This window comes from Prionailurus bengalensis, chromosome C2 (assembly GCF_016509475.1).
Source record: "Prionailurus bengalensis isolate Pbe53 chromosome C2, Fcat_Pben_1.1_paternal_pri, whole genome shotgun sequence".
NCBI lineage: Eukaryota > Metazoa > Chordata > Mammalia > Carnivora > Felidae > Prionailurus > Prionailurus bengalensis.
Window position 1 is genome coordinate 90,111,815 of NC_057350.1, and position 19,858 is coordinate 90,131,672.

The 19,858-nt window shown below is 35.3% G+C and overlaps 1 protein-coding gene across 5 annotated transcripts in view; it reads left to right on the forward strand.

Moving 5' to 3' along the window:
* Positions 1-19,858, forward strand: part of TBL1XR1 (TBL1X receptor 1) — a 180,244-nt gene that overhangs the window by 92,454 nt on the left and 67,932 nt on the right. The window contains exon 3 of one of the 5 annotated variants that reach the window (XM_043594875.1): positions 15,507-15,622. The exons of the other annotated variants lie outside the window; for them this stretch is intronic. The gene's annotated coding sequence lies outside the window, so the exon portion shown is untranslated. The remainder of the gene's footprint in view (positions 1-15,506; positions 15,623-19,858) is intronic. 5 annotated transcript variants of the gene reach the window in all.

The window sequence follows — 19,858 nt, forward strand, 5'->3', positions numbered from 1 at the left end:
TGAAAACTATTATTATATAGCAATGATATTGTATTTTAACAGGTGGGCTATATTTTATGAATAGAATTTTCTTGTTAAATAGTCTTTTTGCATATTGCATTTATCTTAATATTTATAGTTAATGGGCAGTTAAATGTCTAAAATTCTACCTGTTTTTAGTGAGTGAATGATTAATTTCCAAGAGAACCATCCTTACTATTTAAAAAGATCATTTAGAAACCTTTCTCTGTGGAATAAACATGTGTGAACTGTGTTATACAGTAGAAAAGCCAATCTGTAAGAGTTGAGATAGCTCTCTTTTCTGTATATGTCTTGGATAACTTTTGGCAAGAACTCTTCTGCAATTAAATGATAGAATTGGGCTAAATTTCTAAAGTTTATTCTAACTGTAGGCTGAGTGATCTCATTACTGTTAACTAAAATCAGAATGACTCTCCCTTACAAAAAGTAATTCTTTACCTAAGTGGGATTGGTTATGTATTTTAGAGTTCAATAAATAGGACAATTAATTACTTAACAATAATCAATTTCAGAATGTTTTCTGTAGTACATTATTAAAACTTTTTTTTACTTAATCAAATTTTTTATTTTAAACATTAAATCAAATAGCTATAGAAACTGAAAAAGACTTCTAGAACTTGGTGGGAAATAGTAGATGTATCAGTCTGAAATAAAAGCTACTAAAAATTAACTAGAATCAGAATAAGTGGGCAAGATGAGTTATCTGTGAACAAATTCCTAGGAAATGATTCATTTTAAAGATGGGCTGGTCAGTATGTTGATAAGAGGAAAATTTCTTCTCTCTTTCCCCCCTCTTATTTTCTTCAACATTCCCCATTAACTGCTGAGAGAGAATGTTTTGTGTGGCCTTACTTGACACAATGACATGGTTTTTCATTAGTTTATGAGACACTTGCTGGGTTCTTTAGGGTGCTTGGGTGACTCAATAACCATTGTTAAAATCTGCTGTTTTCTTCTGAAGCATTACAGTTTCTCATGTAAGAAACAGCTCTCTGGTAAATCAGCATCATCATTTGGATTACCTGCCCTTGGCTTTATGTTTGAAGTTCACATTTGAAATCTGTTGGTTTTCTTGATAGTCTTAACTATTTGTGGCATGTCCCCCTTAAGAATCCATTGTGCGGGCCTGTTGGGTATGTGAGGTACAGGTGCTGTGTAACTGGCTACCTCTTCTAAGTGCCTATCTTCAAGTGAGTTTTTGAATGTGTCCCTCACAGACTGTATGTTGTTTTGTTTTTGGAACAGCTCTTTGACTGTTTCAAATCAGGTTATTTCCAACACATTTACCAATTTTGTTGAGAATTCCTTAAATCATTTTTGAGTCATGATCACAGAAATTTATGTTAGTTCTAAAAATGTGTTAGTGTTAGAGATGAAAAAGACCAGGATTACAACATACTTGCTTATAGTCTAGCTGAGGACATGACAGCCATTTGTACATACTTGCATGATGTGCTAATAAATTTATAGGTATTGGTTCACAGTGGTGGTTTTCTCATGAACCTGAGAAATGCCTGTGTTTTGAGTTAAACCTGTGCTATGTAGTATCTTACATTCTTTCCCTGAAAATGAAAAGGAATGCTTTGTGGGAACACTTACCTTACCTCTACCACCCCACCCCCACCCTCAACTTTGTTTTTGATATAAATAAGCATGAGGGATTCATAATACTCTTTTTTGCTTATTCTTCACTTGGCTAGGTACAGTTTATTTTAACTCTAATTGTACCTTACATCATCATGGTTTACAGCTACTTTCCTAAATAAATGTGGATCCCACTGTATTAATAGAATCTGTTGGCCTACAAGTGTATATTATTATTTTAACTTTTTGTGCACATTTTCAGACATACACTGAAGAAGACAGAATAGCATAATGAACTCAGCTGCAGTGGTCAGGAATTTTGTTTCATCTTTAATCACCTTGTTTCCATGTCCCCCCCACCCCCTGTCATTTTGGAGCTAATACTTGTATCATATGATTTCATTCATACATATTTTATTTAGTATGTAGCTACGTAAGATATGGACTATTAAAAATTATATATATACATATATATATATACACACACACATACACACACAATACCATTAATCACACTTGAAAAATTGGTAATAATTTCTTTTTTTATTTGAAAAGGGATTTAAATATACTTTTGAAAAATTATAGTGAAAACCAAAATTTGTCATCTTAAGCATTTTTAAGTGTGTAGTTAGTACACTTAAGTGTAGTGTTAACTCTATTCACATTGTTGTACAACAGATCTCTAGAACTTTCTCGTCTTGCAAAACTCAAACAGATTGAAACTGATACCCGTTAAACAGAAAAATTCTCATTTCTCCCTCTTACCGGCAGCTGGCAACAAACATTTTCCTTTTCGGTTTTATGAGTTTGACTACTTTAGATACTTTATACTTAGTATAAGTGGAATCATACAGTATTTGTCTTCTGTGATTGGCTTACTTAGCATAATGTCCTTTGGTCTCATCAGTCATGTAGCATGTGACAGGATTTCCTTCTTTTTAAAGGTTGATATTCCATTGTATGCATATATCATATTTTCTTTATTCATTCATTAGTGTATACTTAGGTTGCTTCCATCTTTGGCTGTTGTGAATGATGCTGCAGTGAACATGGGTGTGCAAATATCTCTTCAAGATCCTGCTTTCACTTCTTGGTACATACCCAGAAATGAGATTGCTGGATCATATGGAAACCTCCATAGTGTTTTCCAGAGTGGCTGCACCATTTTCTATTCCCACCAAAAGTGCACAAGTATTCTGATTTCTCTTTGTCTACATTCTCTACATTCTGTCCAACACTTGTTATTTTCTGTGGTGTTCTTTTATTTTTTTGATAGTGGACATTCTAATGCATGAGATGTTGACAATAATTTCTTAATATCAGTAAGTAGCTGTTTAGTTTAAATGTTCCTCATTTGCTCATAAATAATGTTTCTAGAGTCACTACAAAATCCATACATTACATTTGGTTGGTATATACACCTTAACTCTTCTACCTCCTTATTTATTATATTTTTCCCTTTTAACTTACTTGCCATGTAAATTTCCTCATTCTGTGTTTATTATTATTATTATTAATTTTTAATGTTTATTTACTTTTGAGAGAGAGACAGAGTGTGAGTGGGGAGGGGCAGAGAGCAAAGGAGACAGAATCCAAAGCAGGCTCCAGGCTCTGAGCTGTCAGCAGAGACCCCATTGTGGAACTCAAACTCACAGACTGTGAGATCATGACCTGAGCTGAAGTCGGATGCCCAACTGACTGAACCACCCAGGCGCCCCTATTTTTTAAATTGCATCCCTGTAGTAAAATGCTTCTCTTTCCCTTGTACTTTTTTGTGAATCAGTAATTATATCTAAGAGCTTAATCTAATTCAGGTTTTTCTTGCTTTATTTTGTGGTGTTAGGGTGACAGAATATTTCATAAGGAGGTGCTGAGTACTCCAAGAAGAAATAGCTGTTTAATTGTCTCTGTTTGTGAGATTAGGTTACTGTTGATCACTGCCTAGATCTCTTATTTCTATGCAAGCATTCAAAATGTTGATATCCTAATTATATCAAGGTTTCATATATGATCTGTAATATCTCTGTAAAAGAAACTTCCCTCATCAGATGCTTGGTTACTCTGTGGCACAGTTTGCACAGGAAAGGCATACTAATTACTTGATTCTTTCCTTTATTTACCAACTTTCAAGGTATTTGAGTTGTTTCCTAGAATCTTGGAAAAGTAGACCAGTGAGGATTTTTTTCTTTTTTTTGAAGTGTCATTGAGCTTATAGATTTAAATAGTTTATGTTTATTGCATTGTAGTTTTTATTCTGATGATGATGATGCTCATTGTCTTGGCCAGATGAGTCTTTTTAAGTTGGCTTTTACATGAACTTCTTTTTCTTTCATATATGTAAAATATTAGGTATTATTAAATATAAATGTAATATAACATTAAAATATAAAATATAGAATATATATGTGAAATATGTCAGATATAAATATGTAAATATATAAAATACATATAGAAGTATTACATAGGATTTTTTGTCTTAATATATATTTATATATCTAAACCAGTACCACCAACATGATTACTAAAAACTGCTTTTTTGGCCTTTGTCCTGCTGGGGTTTACAGTGTTAAGTATTCTGTTTTGTAGTACTTGAAGTACATTCACCTGTATGACTTTTCTGCCATCTTGTTATATAGTCAGGTCCGTTTGTTTCATTTTATTTTTAGTGTTTAGCATTTAAGTGTTTTGATTTAGTTTTGTTTCATGTTAATTATAAATAAGGTACATTTTTATTTCTCCCCTTATAGGTAACCAGTTTTAACTATATTGCTATTTAAAAAATATATATATAAGCAAACCCACGTGTATACGTAAACTAGAGATCATCTTAAAGCACTGTATAGAGCTAGCCTGCCTTCCTTTTAATAACTGTGTAGTAGTCCATTACATGGATGTACCTAACTTGTTTCAAGAATGGGAGTTTTATGTGTGACCATAAATATGCATATTATTTTTTAGGCAATTTGCCAAATTCCGTTAGACATTTTGGTATCTTCTGGTTTTTTTTCCCCACTTACAAACAGTATATAGTCAGAACTTATATATATATATATAGTCTGAAAGTTGAGAAATCGTATCTCACTATAGTTCTAATTTGCATCTTTTCATATTTTTTAGAACTATTTGTATGTCTTTTTCTTTGAACTGTTGAAAAGATTCTTATTTTCAAGAAAATCTGTCAACTTTTTTGATCCGTCTCTCAGACCTCTCCTATTTTGTTCTGAGTCTGTAGTCATGTCACAACTTCTAAAAATTAATTTGGTTTAACAATAATATTTTTCTGCTAAGAAAACAACTAAGCTGACTGGCTGTCTTATGTTTGATTTCAGTGGAATTGGACCCTTGATATAACCATTTTATTTGGAAAATGAACCCAGAAAGTTCCTGTGGGTGTGATGGAGTAGTGGGGAAGTAAGAAAAGATAAAGAGGCCAGTAAGGATGCCTTAAACAGTAGATTACTGTTGTGGGCAGTTGAAGCTCAAATCATGTAGGGACCTCTGGGAGACCGAATAGAATATGCCTCTGAGTTATTTCACTCAAGGGTCATTGAAGTGGGAGTAATTTGTCTACCAAGTCCCTTTCCATATTGGTGGAGTTACGCTTTCGGGGTGGGCAGGTCCTCAGCAACTTCTCCCTGACCTAAACCTGTGGCCAGAGATGACCTGTAGGTGTTAATGGAAAAAAAGCTGTCTCGTTCCTAAGGAAAGTTGAGCGGTAAGCGGATGTGGGCTGGGCACTGCCAGCTCTGTTGCATCAGTGAATGTTCCAGTCTGCAGTTACATTCTCAGTGTAAATTAGTAAATCATTCTTCTCATTCATAAATTGCTCTAGTGTATTTTGTTAACATTTATTCTCTCAGAACTATATTATCCTAAGAGAACTGATAAAAGTAAGTTGTAGCTTGCTAGACTGAGGATAAGGCCCCAAAGAGTTGTGACCCTCCCTAGAGGTAGGATCATTGAGGTGGTGCATATTAAGAAACCAATGATCTGTTCCCTTTTACTATCTACTTTTTTTTTTTTTTTAAGTTTATCTATTTATTTTGAGAGAGAGAGAACATTCCAGGCAGGCTCCACACTGTCAGCACAAAGCCCAACTCAGGGTTGCAACTCACAAACTGAGATCGTGACCTGAGCCGAAACCAAGAGTCAGACGGACAGTTAACCACCTGAGCCAGCCAGGCGCCCCTACTACCTACTTTTTAATTATATCATCTGTGAATTAACTTGTTCTATTCATTGTAGAAAACTTCATTGTCATTATTTATCATCTTTTGTTGTCATGTGGTTTTGAAGTGGTGTTATTAAATGTGAAGAATGAATGGCATTACTATATAGATGGCATTGTATGAAGTATTCATATTCATTTGGTTGTGAATTTATGCCTCTGGAGAATTAATTTTCAAATCAGTAGTAAAATGCACGTTGGATTTATGTTAATCCCCTGTATTTTACCACTGGGTGATTGTTCTTTGATGTGAGGCTTCTGTAACTAAAATGGAACCTGAAAGATTGTGTTATCTATTATTTGAAAGTCAAAGAAAGCTTGAATTCTTACATAGATTTAAGCCTTACCTTAAATGTAATAGTAGAACTTGTTATGGTGGGTTGCTGTTGTTATTTAAAAATTGATCTTCATGCTTCACATAATTTTGGCATCTGTTCCCTAGGTTTTAATATGGACACCATGCAACCAGAAACAAAATGTAGCTCTCTTCTTATCCCAAGGAACCCAGAATAGAATGAGAGCAAGAATTTAAAACTCACATAGAGGTAGAGAATGGGTGTTAAATGGAAAAATGTTAGGGACCCCTGGGTGGCTCAGTCGGTTAAGTGTCCGACTTCGGCTCGGGTCATGATCTCGTGGTCCGTGATTCAAGCCCCACATCTTGCTCTGTGCTGACAGCTCAGAGCCTGGAGCCTGCTTTGGATTCTGTGTCTCCCTCTCTCTCTGCCCCTCCCCCACTCATGCTCTGTCTCTCTCTCTCTCTCTGTCAAAAATAAATAAACATTTTAAAAAAACGACTTAAAAAATAAATAAAATGAAAAGTGTCCTTGGGGCACCTGCGTGGCTCAGTCAGTTGAACTTCCAACTCTTGATTTAGGCTCACATCATGATCCCAGGGTCATGGGATTGAGCCTCATATCCCCCCCTCTTTTGGGTGCTTGGGTGTTCTCTCTTTGTTAAAAAAAGGGGGGCGCGGGGCATCCTATCTTCACTTGTTTTCTGGCCTTATTTTTAAGTATTTCAAACTTTTCAAACGGTCTGTACTATGTTAAATTCAGTCTTACTAGTAGGTTCTAACACATTCAGGGGTGGGCTACGTGCTTTAATATTAGCAATACAGCCATAACATTTGAAGCTACAGGCCATTGCAAATTTCTTGAATGTATTGAAGCCATTAGGAGTCTCTATTTTTTTACCATTCTTCCTTTTATCAATCCATCCATCTTTCCAGTGGATAGTAATGGATTTTTTTTGTTATTTAAGTTTTAATTTTTTGCTCCGAAAGGAAGTTAACATAATAAAGTTTGGTATGTAACAGACAGGAGTTTCTGATTTTAATATGTACTATTTATTCTCTTGTCCATGTTCTGCCAGTTACTGCCTTTTTAAGCCAGTTACTTTCAGTCGTATCTTTTGATTGTTTTCCTTTGGTTCACTGGAACAGAGATCCTTCACAATGACTAGTTTCTCTCCTTCCTGTGATTGCCATTTTCTCCTATAAGCAGGATTGTTTAAAAAAAAAAAAAAAAAGATGCTAATGCTCTTATTTCACTATATTATTTGTTTCTAGTCAGATGTTTAATGGGATCATTTTATTATAATTTGACCCTTTTAAAAAATGACTTAGAACACAAGGGTTTGCGAATTTAGAGTAGATTACATAGAAATACTTCAAATGTGTAAAGTATTTGGAGACACCAAAAGACATTTGATTAATTTAAAAGTTATTTGATGAATGAGAAAGTAAATAAAAATCCGAACAGAAAAGGAAGGATGAGTGAATGTTCTGTGATAGAGTATAAATATCTTATTTAAATAAGTCTCTGTAACTTTGTGAGGTTTTTAATATCTCTATTTTATAGATGAGGAAACAATTATGCCTGTTTATAATCACTTAGATGATAAATTGTAGAGATAGCTCTGAACTAGGTCTTGTTTCCACAGTTCTGTCCTTTCCTGAGAGTGTCTGCACTACTGTTCTAATACAGAGATGGGAACCATGGTGAGATGGGACTGGGGTGGGACCATAGGTTCTCACAAAGCTCACTTCTCCTTTATTTTCCATGAGAAACATTTAAGGAATAAAATTGTTATACTGTCCTTCAAAACAAAAAAAATTATATCCATTTAAAAAATATAGAGGTTTTAGTATTCATAAATTTATTCAAAAAATTAAGGTTTTTATTTTTTTCATTCAAAGGAGAGATTTGATAAATTAGCTGAAATTTCAGAAACTAAGTCACAGTAAAGCATTTGATTTGAAAATTGTGAACTTGTGAAGTATATTTTGTGTTTCCTTCACTAATCTTTAAAATCATTTAATTGTTTTATAATGCCTTTTAATATATTCCCTACATGATTATACTTCCCTACAACTGTGGATAGGATAAAATAAACAGTGGCTGTCATAAAAGTAAATAGTTTATTATTATTTTTAATGTTTATTATTTTTGGGAGAGAGAGAGACAGAGTATGAGCAGGGAAGGGGCAGAGAGAGAGGGAGGCACAGAGCCTGACGCGGGGCTCGATCTCATAGACCACGGGATCATGACATGCATCATAGTAGGACGCTTAACAGACTGAGCCACCCAGGTGACCCAGAATAAATACTTTAAGTTCACGTATTTGGAAATGATATGTAAGCCATTTATCTACCTGTTTTTTTTTCTTTTATAGTGGCTACTCCCCATAGTAGAGATGGAAATTTATTTCAAGAACAAACTTTCTCTGATCTATCTGCCACGTGGGGATGACCTTTTTACCATCACCAATAAGTTTGTGTGTGTGTGTGTGTGTGTGTGTGTGTGTGTGTGTGTGTGTGAGAGAGAGAGAGAGAGAGAGAGAGAGACAGAGAGACAGAGAGAGACAGGTGACTCATTGAGACACCTTGGTCCTTGGCCCTTGTTTGCCATTGTGTCCTCCTCCCCTTTCCACCTCCACATCTGGACCTGCAGTCTATAGTTGTGGTAGCCACTAGTGATAATGTGGCTGTTGAACACTTGAAATATGACTAGTCATGGTTGAGATGTACTATAAATATAAAATGCATTCTGGATTTTAAAGATAAAGAAAAATCTTGATTTTAAAATACTGATTATAAGAAATGATCACATTTGGGTTATATATTGGGTTAAATTAAATATATTAGTAGAATAATTGCCACCTGTTTCTCCCTAAAATTTTCATGTGGCTACCAGAAAATTTAGAATTACATAATGTGGTTTGCATTGTGGCTTGCCTTTTGTATCTGTTAATAGTGTTGCCCTAGACCTTGCCAGTCACAGCTACCTGACCATAGGTTCTCCTTATTTGTCAGAAACAAGTAATGAGAGCAGTGAAGAACTTGGCTAATGCTAAGATCTGGGGAAACAGGAGTGACCCTCAAAGCATTCCTAAAATTAGTTCATGGTGTTGCCAGGTGAACTGGGGGAGACCCAGCCTGTCCCATAGGTGTCATCAAAAGTTCTTGGTCTTGTCACAAGAAAGAGTTCAAGGACAGACATGTGACACTGTGACACAAGTGAGGAAGTTTATTAAAGTGAAAATACAGTCTGGGGATGTGAGCTAGGGTGAGAGAAGCTGGAGCACCTGGGGGTTGTTGGGTCTCTATCTTTTATTGAGAGCTGTTAACTAGAGGGTGGAATATTCATTACCTGGGCATGGATGCAAGGTGTTAGGAGTTTTTTTCCTTATTTGGTCAGGGTTTCCTGTCATCTCATCTGCTATTTTGAGCCTGTCCAGTTTGATGAGGTTTGATGTGGTTTGATGTAGAGTGCTGCCGCCAGGCTTCTGACTTTCCCCATAGCCGGCAATGACTTCCTTGTTGCTGGCCTCCAGGTATTCTGTTAGAACCTAACTAACTGCCTACTCTAACAATGGTTAGTTATAAAGCTAAGTAAGTTGTCATCACTCACTAAGTAGGTCCTAATTTTACAAATAAGGAATTAGGGCCTAGAGAAGTGATGTCACTTCACGTATTTTGTCATGGTTACAGAACCGAGACTTGAATCAGATGTCCTCACTTGTAGTCCAGCGTTCTTAAAAATTGTATATCCTACAAATTCATAGAATCAGAATATTTTTCAAAGGTGAATCATGAGAGCTTTCAGAGGGGCTCAAGAGGAGACAGAATAAGGATTAAAGCATTTTAGTTAGAGATGTCTAGGTTTTGTGTTGATGTTTTTTTACCCTCCATTACTAGTCAGTGCTAAAGATGCAAAATGTCAGGAAAATTTTCTTTTATTAAGATGAGATTTTTTTTCTTATCTATTTGTGTTATTTTCTTATTTTGAAGATCAGTTATTCAGTGCTTGCTTTCCTTTGTCTACACTTGTCAAATCATTTTTTCCCTAAATTTTTCCCAGTTGTGAAGTTTCCATTTGGTTCTTTTTACTTTGTACTTCTGAGAACTTCTGTGTTTCCTGTCATTATAAGTGTATGCTTTTACCCTGGGGAGGATGGATGAAAATAGCTGCCTTAACATTTTTGTTTGATAATTCTCATATCTGGGTAATCTCAAGATTGGCATCTCTTGTGGTCTTTTTCTTTGAGAATTGGTCAGATTTTCCTGATTCTGTGTATGTAAAATAAATTTGTGTTGTGTCTTGTCAGGAGAATGTTGACTTTTTTTTTTTTTTTTTTTTTTTTAATTAAAACAGGTGATGAGCATGGTTAGGTTCATGAGAACTGCACGTTCTCAGTGTTTGTGGCCTGGGCGTTGTCAGTCTCTAGCGCCAGTTCAGTTTTCAAAGCCTTTGCCCTGCTGCTTTTGGTCTACTTCTTGCATGCACCACTCAGGGTTAGTGTGGTACCTGAAGAGTGGCTTCTATCAGAAGGTCTCAAAACCTTAGCTTCTTTGGGTGTGTTCTTCATACATGTGTTGGGATGTCTTTGGGACTTGTATTGGTTCATGTACAGAGTTACAGGATTCCCTCCTCCAGCTCTCATAATCTGTGGCTCCCAGAGGCCTTTTCTTGGTTTAGTTTGGTTTTTCAGATAGAAAGAGACTGGATCAGTCAAGTTCCTGAGGAGAAAAAGAAAAGCCAAAAAGAGATTTATCAATTATAGCTTTTTTGAAGTGGAAAAATAGAGAGTTATAATTTTAAAAATGCAGTCAAGATCCTACTGAACAAATTCTCCCACAAATTGTGACTACGGTCTCTGGCCAATATATAAAAAACATGAGGACACTATAGGGCAAACAGAAACAAGTAGAAACTGGACTGGAGTGGTTTCTTAAAAAAAGGGAATGGCCTTGGGTGAGTTTCTCATCTTGATGGTGTTTTGCTTCAGGCAGACTCCTCTTGGCTTGTTTGCAGTCTTACTGGCTTGAGGAATGAGATCAAATTCACAAATACCACAGCAGCTATAGAGTGATGGCAGTCTAGCAGGAGGAAGAGGGAAGAAATTCCGGAAAAGAAAGAACCACAGTGGTGGAATACCAGATTCTATGTATAAACTCTGCCAAATATGTGGCTGACCCCTAAACTGGAAACAGTTCAGATGTCTGTCAACAAGAAAATAGATAAACTGCTGTGTATATATAACACGGTACTACTGAGTAATAGGAAGAGAGTATTGATACTTGCACCAACCTGGATTAATCTCTGAAACATCATGCTGAGTGAACGTAGCCTTACAGAAAACTAGGACATGATTATGATTCCATTTCTGTGATGTCCCCCAAACAGGCAAACTTACATATTTCTGTATTGGGGTAGGGCAAACAAAACTAATGTTGGAAAAAAAAAAAGTGATTGGAGGGCTTAGAAATGGATGCATGGGTGTTGGGGACAAGGATTAAGTGGGAATGGGCATGTGGGAATTTTCTAGGGTGGTGGTAATACCCTGTATCCTGTTAGGGATTTGCATTACTTGAGTATATCATTGAATGGTAAGTCTAATATCTATCCATTTTATTTTGTGTAAATTTTTTCTTTGAGAGAAACACTGTATTAAACACTATACTATAATTAATGACAGAGAAACTGAAGTATATATGGGGAAAGTGTACTGATCTGCAACTTATTTTGAAATGGTTCAGAAGTTAAGATCAATTGAGAGGATGGTAAGACAAATACAAGGGAATGTTAATTCTAAAGGCTTGGTAGTGGCTATGTGAATATTTTCTATACAGTCTTAAATTTTTTTTCTGTATGTTTGAAAATTTTCACAATAAAATGTTTTAAAAATACTAGTGGGTAGTATTTTTCTAAACCACTTTCCTGTTTAATAGGTTGTTAGTAGCTTTCATCAAAATTGATATTTTTTAAATTTGAAAATACTTTAAAATTTTATGAGTGATATTTTTCTGCCTTCTGAGTTCTGAACTTTAAAGGATGCAGTAAGATACAGAAATATAAAGAATAAAAGTAAGGCAAAACATACCCCCACACAAATAATTTGATTACTTCAAAGTGATACAGCAAAGGCTTATTAAGATCATTTATAATACATAAATTCTGAGGGGATGGATACATAATTAGAGTATGCTCAGAGTCAAGTATGATGAATGGGATATGGAATCCCTGGGGTTGCTTATTTTGAATATGTTTTTGAAAATACTATTAGAGGCAATTATTAGATTCTCTTTCCATTTTTTAAATTGACCAGTTGTCATTTATGAAGTTTGACTTAGAACACATTCTTTTAAGTGCATTGTATTTATTTATCAAGAGGAGTGTTGCATGATTTTTATGCTAGAATTATTAGGCTAAAGTAATTTGTTTTTTAAAAATCTGTATTTTAGGAATATAGTAATAGTATGTTAATGAGTTGGTAGGTTAAAAAGCATATGATCATTGTTGCAAAATTTTGTGGTTCTTTTATAAAGTTTTGGGAGAGAAGTATAGTGCTAATAAAAATATAATAACCATGGGGGCTCCTGGGTAGCTCAGTCAGTTAAGCATCCGACTTTGTCTCAGGTCATGATCTCACAGTTCATAGGATTCTGTGTCTCCCTCTCTCTCTCTCTCTCTCCTCCCCTGCTTGTGCTCTGTCTCTCAAAAATAAAAAATGAAATAATGTAATATCCAGTATCAAGTATAATGTTTATAAAATACTAATTCATTTCTTATCCTCCATTTATTTACCGTTAGGAAATCTATTCTGAAAGGCTTCATTTTCAAAATGTATATATCAGAATAAATTTTAAGCAGGTGAGGATGAGAGAAAAGTAAAACATTAATATTAAAATATAAAATGTAATAATGAGATGTGAGATATAAAAAAATTTTTTAATGGTTTTATTTATATTTGAGAGCGAGACACAACAGAGTGCAAGTGGGGGAGGGGCAGAGAGAGGGGGAGACACAGAATCCGAAGCAGGCTTCAGACTCTGAGCTGTCAGCACAGAACCCAACAGGAGGCTCAAACCCATGAGCAGTGAGATCATGACCTGAGCTGAAGTCAGATGTTTAACCGACTGAGTCACCCAGGCACCCCAAGATGTGGGGTTTTTAGCAATTAATTTGATCATCTTAGTTTCTTTTTTATTGGCATTTTTTTCTTACCCAGTCATAAAAGGAGACTTTCCAACAAAACTAAGCAGTTATTAGATATATTTTAGAAAATAAAAAGTTATATGAAACTGTGTTATATATGAAATTATGTTACAGAGTTTCCTATTTTCTTAGTGATCAAAATAGATTTGGACTTATTTTTGGTCTTTTGTCTTTTTCTCTCCAATTGTATTGCAATAATATAAAGAGAATTACCATTTCTAGATAGTAGAACTTTTTCAAAGCTATAGCCATTTATATTCCATGAATTCTGTATTATTGACATGTAAATGAAGTATTTTGGTCTTTGAGCAAATTGTACCTTGTGCTGACTTCTCTAAGTAGGGGAAAGAATTAACAAATGTTTTATGTTCTATGGAGAAATTTAGTGAGGAACAATCCAGTGGGCTTCATGTGACATACCAACTAGTTATTAAAATTCCAAGTTCTCCTTTAGCTGCTGATCTTGGTGCCAACCCTTCTTGGAGGAGAATATCTTAAGACAGTGGTTCAGTCAGTCCTGAGTTTTTGCAGGAGATAATTTACATCTGTATAATACTGGCTGAAACCAATATGGCTTGTAGTATTTTATCATTAGTAATAATATTATTGTCAGTAAATAAGTTTAATATTTTAAGTCTCTGGAAGAGTCTTGGGGGTCGGTAAGGTAGATGGAGAAAATTGCTGAAAACAGCTTATGCTCAAAATAGAACCCTAAAGTATGCTTTGCATGTCCATCCTGATTTCTGTTGTTTGCCATTAAGTGTAAGGTTATTTTAGTCAGCTCATTAGGATTGTAAATCAAAATACCTAAATGAAAACGGAAAGTAAATTCAATGTAAAGGAAAATTTTGTTTCACAGATTTTTATCTCAGACACATGGATATCACCACCATTTTAAGACTAGCCAAGAACAAATTTCATCAAGACTGCTTTATTTTTGCCTTTGTTTCTGCCAACCAGAGAGAAATTTTGTTAGTGATTCTGAATAACTTATTAGGCAATATATTGCCAAGGTGAAATGCTCAAATGAATAATTAATAGAATTGGGTGTACAGCATTTATTTTATAGTCACTTTAAGTAATTTGCATAAAAACAAGCTTTAAAAAGCAAGTTTTTTTTTTCACTGAATGTTTCATCCTGTCTTTACATCCTTTAAAAGACACAGATTACATTCCTTAAAAGAGAGAGATTACGTCCTTTAAAAGAGTAGAGTTTTGATAGATTCTTGATTACAGTGGTATGTTTATTGGTTCTGCCGTCCCTGGAGTTTTAAGTCTGCCAGGTAAGAACGTAAGCAAAAAATAAAGTAGAATGTCACCTGATCTTGAACTTAAAATTTAGTATTCTGTTTGTTAGACCCAGAAGGATTTACTAGGACCAGGCAGTTAATGTTATGTAGGTGATTGCAGTTAGAAAACCCCTCATTTTTTGAGGCACCAGAGCCTTTCTATTATTTGTTACTGGTAGTAGCTTGATTTCCTTCAGTGTAGAAAACTTAAAGACACTCTTTAAATGTTTCTGTGTGTCACTGGGGAAAAAAATGGTTTATTTCAATTAGCTTTGCCAGAAGAAGCCATGTTCTATTTTGAGAGCTAGTCAGAAAAAAATAAATATTGTGCTTAGGGAAAATATACGCATTAATACAGAGGATATCACAAGCAAAATTATTGTTTTATTACATGTTAAAATTTGGTGTTTATTTTACTTTAATCATTTTCCTTGTCATCTTTTTGTTCAGTTACTTAATTGGGGACACTTATGAGGCACTTTTATCACTTAGCGTAATCATTAGCCCAAAGGTGTTTCTGCACTGTTTTTAGATTTACTTGGGCAATCTGACTGGCCAAAGGTGAATAGGTTTTTTTCAGGTCATAATTTGGTCACTCATTACTAATCTAGCTAGCTTAGATGATTATGCTCCTAAGGCAGGTATATTATAAAAACCTTTCTAGCAGTTATAAATTTATAATTGCTATTTGAAGTTTAAAATTCTATGAAAATTGTTTTCGTCTCTGTTCCCACCTCCTGTTTCCACTGTTAACAGTTTAACTTCACTGTTAACAAAAACTCTACATTTTATTTCTTCTTTTGGAGTTTGTCCACAAAATCCCTCAGTGTGAAAGCTAGAGGAGCCCTCGCAGATATCTAATTCAGAACCCTCATTTTACAGATGAGGAACTGAGGCCTTGGACTAGAACAGAGGTCCCCTCACTCAGTCCAGGACTCTTTCTATTACATCATGCTGCCTGATGTTTGTTTATGGAACTCGGCAACATCACATACAGGGTGAGCTTTTTTTTTTTTTTTTTTTTTTTTTAAACATGCAAAGTGATTTCCTGCTCTGATCAACTGCTATTCATCATTCCTGTCTAACTCATTCTCCTTTTTTACTAATACCTGTCTTAGTCCATAATGTAGCCCAGTTACTTTGGTTTGTTGCTACTACTACTTGGCATTCAACCGTCATTTTTAAGAGTTAAACTCTTAGTAAGGTTTCTTATCAGTAACCACTGTAGGCACGATAGCAACAGTAAGTTAAAATTTATGACAGGGATGATTTTGTAGAGTTTTAAATTTAGATTTAAAAAACGAATTACAAGTATGTACGAGAGCATAGATACTACATCTAAGAGCAGGTGTGATACAAGATATGAAAAAAATATTTTATGAAATAATAAAATGCCAAAAAATATTAGCCAGTGGTGTTACATAATTATAACAGTGGTTTATCCTGTGAACTCATGGATTTAGATAAGCATATTTGCATTTTAGATTCTTGAGGGTTTTTTTGTATTGATATTCAGATTGACCCATTTTTGGCTAGTGAGTGCTTGTTCAAGTTGATTTCTTGTGTCCTATAGACAAGACTTTACTACTTTGGTAGCTTTCTTGTTTTCTGGTTTAAGATAACATGGCTTTCAAGGGTACCTCAAGGACTTTCAAGTTCTCATAGTAAGTTTATGATTTACAGGTTTCTGTAGGACCAAAGTGCTGTTTCTACTCCACTTTCCATATTATTTTGAATTTTTATGAACATTGGCCAACATTAATTTTGCTTTTGTGAAAGAGGAGGAAAAAAACAAAATCTTTCAGCTTCATGAAAATTAACCTGTTTCTCTTGTATATTTATTTTTTTAAATCTGTTGTCTTAATGTCACTGGAATAACCATGACATCAACTTTTACAATTTTAGGGCAAACTAAAGCACTAATGCTCATCTATGAATCTGGTTAAATTTGTTGGAATGGACAGGATACCACATCACAGTCACACGGATACTTTACAGCACTTACATATATATTTTAAAGGTTTTGGCATTCTTTGACTAGTTATTTATCAGCCATTTTAAAGGACCCCTGTCCACCGGCCAGATAACTAATTGGGTTTCAGGTGAACTACATCAGAGGTCTAGAAATGTCGTGTGACAGTAGTTTTCCTGAAAATGTATCTGTGGGGAGAAGAGAAGGGTTGTGGATTTTTTTGTTTAATCAATGCATAATTATATATAAATTGTGTGTGGATTATATTTCTTATGCTGGAGTGGGAGAGCTGTATTTTATGACTTATGAAGTATTTTTAAAAAATACATTTGAGGGGCGCCTGGGTGGCACAGTCGGTTAAGCGTCCGACTTCAGCCAGGTCACGATCTCGCGGTCCGTGAGTTCAAGCCCCACGTCGGGCTCTGGGCTGACGGCTCAGAGCCTGGAGCCTGTTTCCGATTCTGTGTCTCCCTCTCTCTCTGCCCCTCCCCCGTTCATGCTCTGTCTCTCTCTGTCCCAAAAATAAATAAACGTTGAAAAAAAAAATTAAAAAAAAATACATTTGAATCGCTACTATGTGTTAGGTGCTAGATATGAAGTATAGACTGTCTTTTTAAATACTTATAATTTCTAGGGGTGCCTGGCTGTCTTAAGTCAGTTAAACATCTGACTCTTAATTTCAGCCCAGGTCATGTTCACATAGTTCATGAGTTCAAGCCCCACATTGGGCTCTGTGCTAACTGTGGAATCTGCTTCTAATTCTCTCCCTCTCTTTCTCTCTCCCAACCCTGGTAGCACTCAATCCCTCTCTCTCTCAAAATGGATCAATAAACTTGAAAAAAAAATATTTATAATTTGTGGTTATATGTGTATAATATGTGTAACAAAATGTAATATAATGACAGCATTAGCACTTAAATTATAATTGGTTTTCCATACATTCTTACCTACCTGTGAGGTGTGTAGGTTAATTTTATTTGTATTTTACAGAACAAGAAACAGGCTCAGGGGTTTGATTTAATATCTGCATGTCAAAAGCAATAGCATTTGAAAGAAGACATCAACATTCTGATTTCTAGACTAGTAATCTTATACTACTGCCAGGTTTTCACAAGAGTCAAAAGAAAACAAAACACAACTATGATGTTGGTATTTGAACAGGCTTTCATAAGGAGATGACATTTGTAGAATAGAAGAATTTCAGCACGTGTAGTTGGAACAAAGAACTAAAAATGCAAGGGTTTTAAATGATACACCTGAATATATGCACCTTATGGGTAAAGTACGTTCAAAAAAGATATTGTATGGCTGGGTAGGTACTTTGAAATCATCGAATGAGAAACTTAAATGGCTGGCTAATCAGTTTAGAGTAAGATGTGGAAGTTACTAGGTAGCAGTAAATATATATGATATAATCAGTTATGTTTGATGCCTTGGTATCAGAAGATAATAGGAAGAGACCTAAGAGACTCTGAGGCTGTTGTAATACAGGTGACAAGTACTGTAAGAAGAAAGGCTTGGCTGAACGTGGTGCTGTGCAGGTAATAGAAGATAGAATCTCTAAGATTGCAGGTAAAAGCAGAGATAGGAAGTCATATCCAACATGATACTAAAGTTTATTTATTTTAGAGAGAATGAGTTACGGAGGGGGACAGCGGGAGAAAGAGAATCTTAAGCAGGCTCCATGCTCAGTGTAAAGCCTGACGTGTGGGTCGATCCCACGACCTTGGGATCATGACCTGAGCCAAAATCAAGAGTGGCATGCTCAACCAACCGAGCCACCCACGCACCCCTCATACTAAGGTTTAAAGTGCAGTGAATGGTAGAATCAGTGATAGTTATGAGCAAGAGGAGAAACAAATCTTGGAGAAAAGGATATAAATTGCCTTGGGTGATACTGAATTAATGAGATTCTGAAAGACATATAAATAGATTTGTGCATTAGTCAGCTGGAATTAGAATGCTTGAGTGGGAAAGATCTGGGTATGTGGAGTGGCACATAATAGGAGAAGTTGGTAGCTTTCTAAGTCTTTAGAGTGGCTGAGATCCTTAGCTGGGAGAGTAGACTGAAGACCAGAAGGCTAAAAAGTCCACTGTACACATGTTAGGGCAGAAAGAAGAATCAGTGAGAGAGGGGAGAGGGCAGAGGGCAGAGTCAGGAAGCCAACTATTGGAAGTTCAAAGACTGTTCTCATTTTATTCTTAAATGCTGAAAAATGGCCAGGAGTGGAGATCAAGGAGCATGAAAACCCATTGCATTTGGAGGTTATTCGTAGCAAAGTGTTTTAAGTTGAAAAGGTCAAAAGTAAACTTTAACAATAACAAAAATATTTTTCTTCTTTTATACATTATATTTAAACGTGTAAGTGTTATTTACATTTTGTGCCAAAGAGTATACTCTTTCCTTTTGTTCTTCCATCAGTTAATTATTTTTCATGACTGTATAGTCCATGAATATTATGAATGTACCAGTCTTATTTTGGTACCCCTTTTTAATGGACGTTTACTTTATTTGTTTTTCTTCTTCCGCCACAATGTTCCTAAAATAAATATCCTTAGGAACTTATGCTTTATTTCTCTAGGTTATGAGGCATCTGGGTGGCGGTTAAGTATCTGACTTAGGCTCAGGTTGTGATTGTGCAGTTTGTGGTTCAAGCCCCACATCAGGCTCTCTATTGTCCGCATGGAGCCTGTTTCACAGCCTCTGTCTCCCTCTCTATCTGAGCACCCCCCCACCCCCCAATAAATAAACATTAAAAAAATCTCCTTATTTCTCTAGGTTGTAAGGTACATGTATTTGTTGAACTTAATGACTGACCATTTTAAAAACAACAAAAAAAGTCAAATTCTTACAGTTCATGATACTTTTACTTGTAATAGAGGTTGATGATTGTTTTCCAAAAGGCTTCTTCTCATTTCCACTTGCAGTATAGGTGAAAAGCCTTTCCCGACATTATTGTCTGAAATAGGCAACTAGATCTTTTAAATATCTACCAATTTTAGCGAGTGTAATTTTACTCCTTGTTACTTTGATATGTGTTTCCTTGATAACTAGTACATCTTTATGTACTCAGATATAGCTGTTTTTCTTGTATAGTTTTTGAGATTCCAGTTTTGGTTAAAAAGATTTTATTCTCTCTAGATTGGTTATGTAGCCTCATCGTTTTGTTAAGAGGTATGTATGTGTAAGTACATGCATACACACATTTATTTAAATTTCTAAGTATGGGGACGCCTGGGTGCCTTGGTCGGTTGAGCGTCT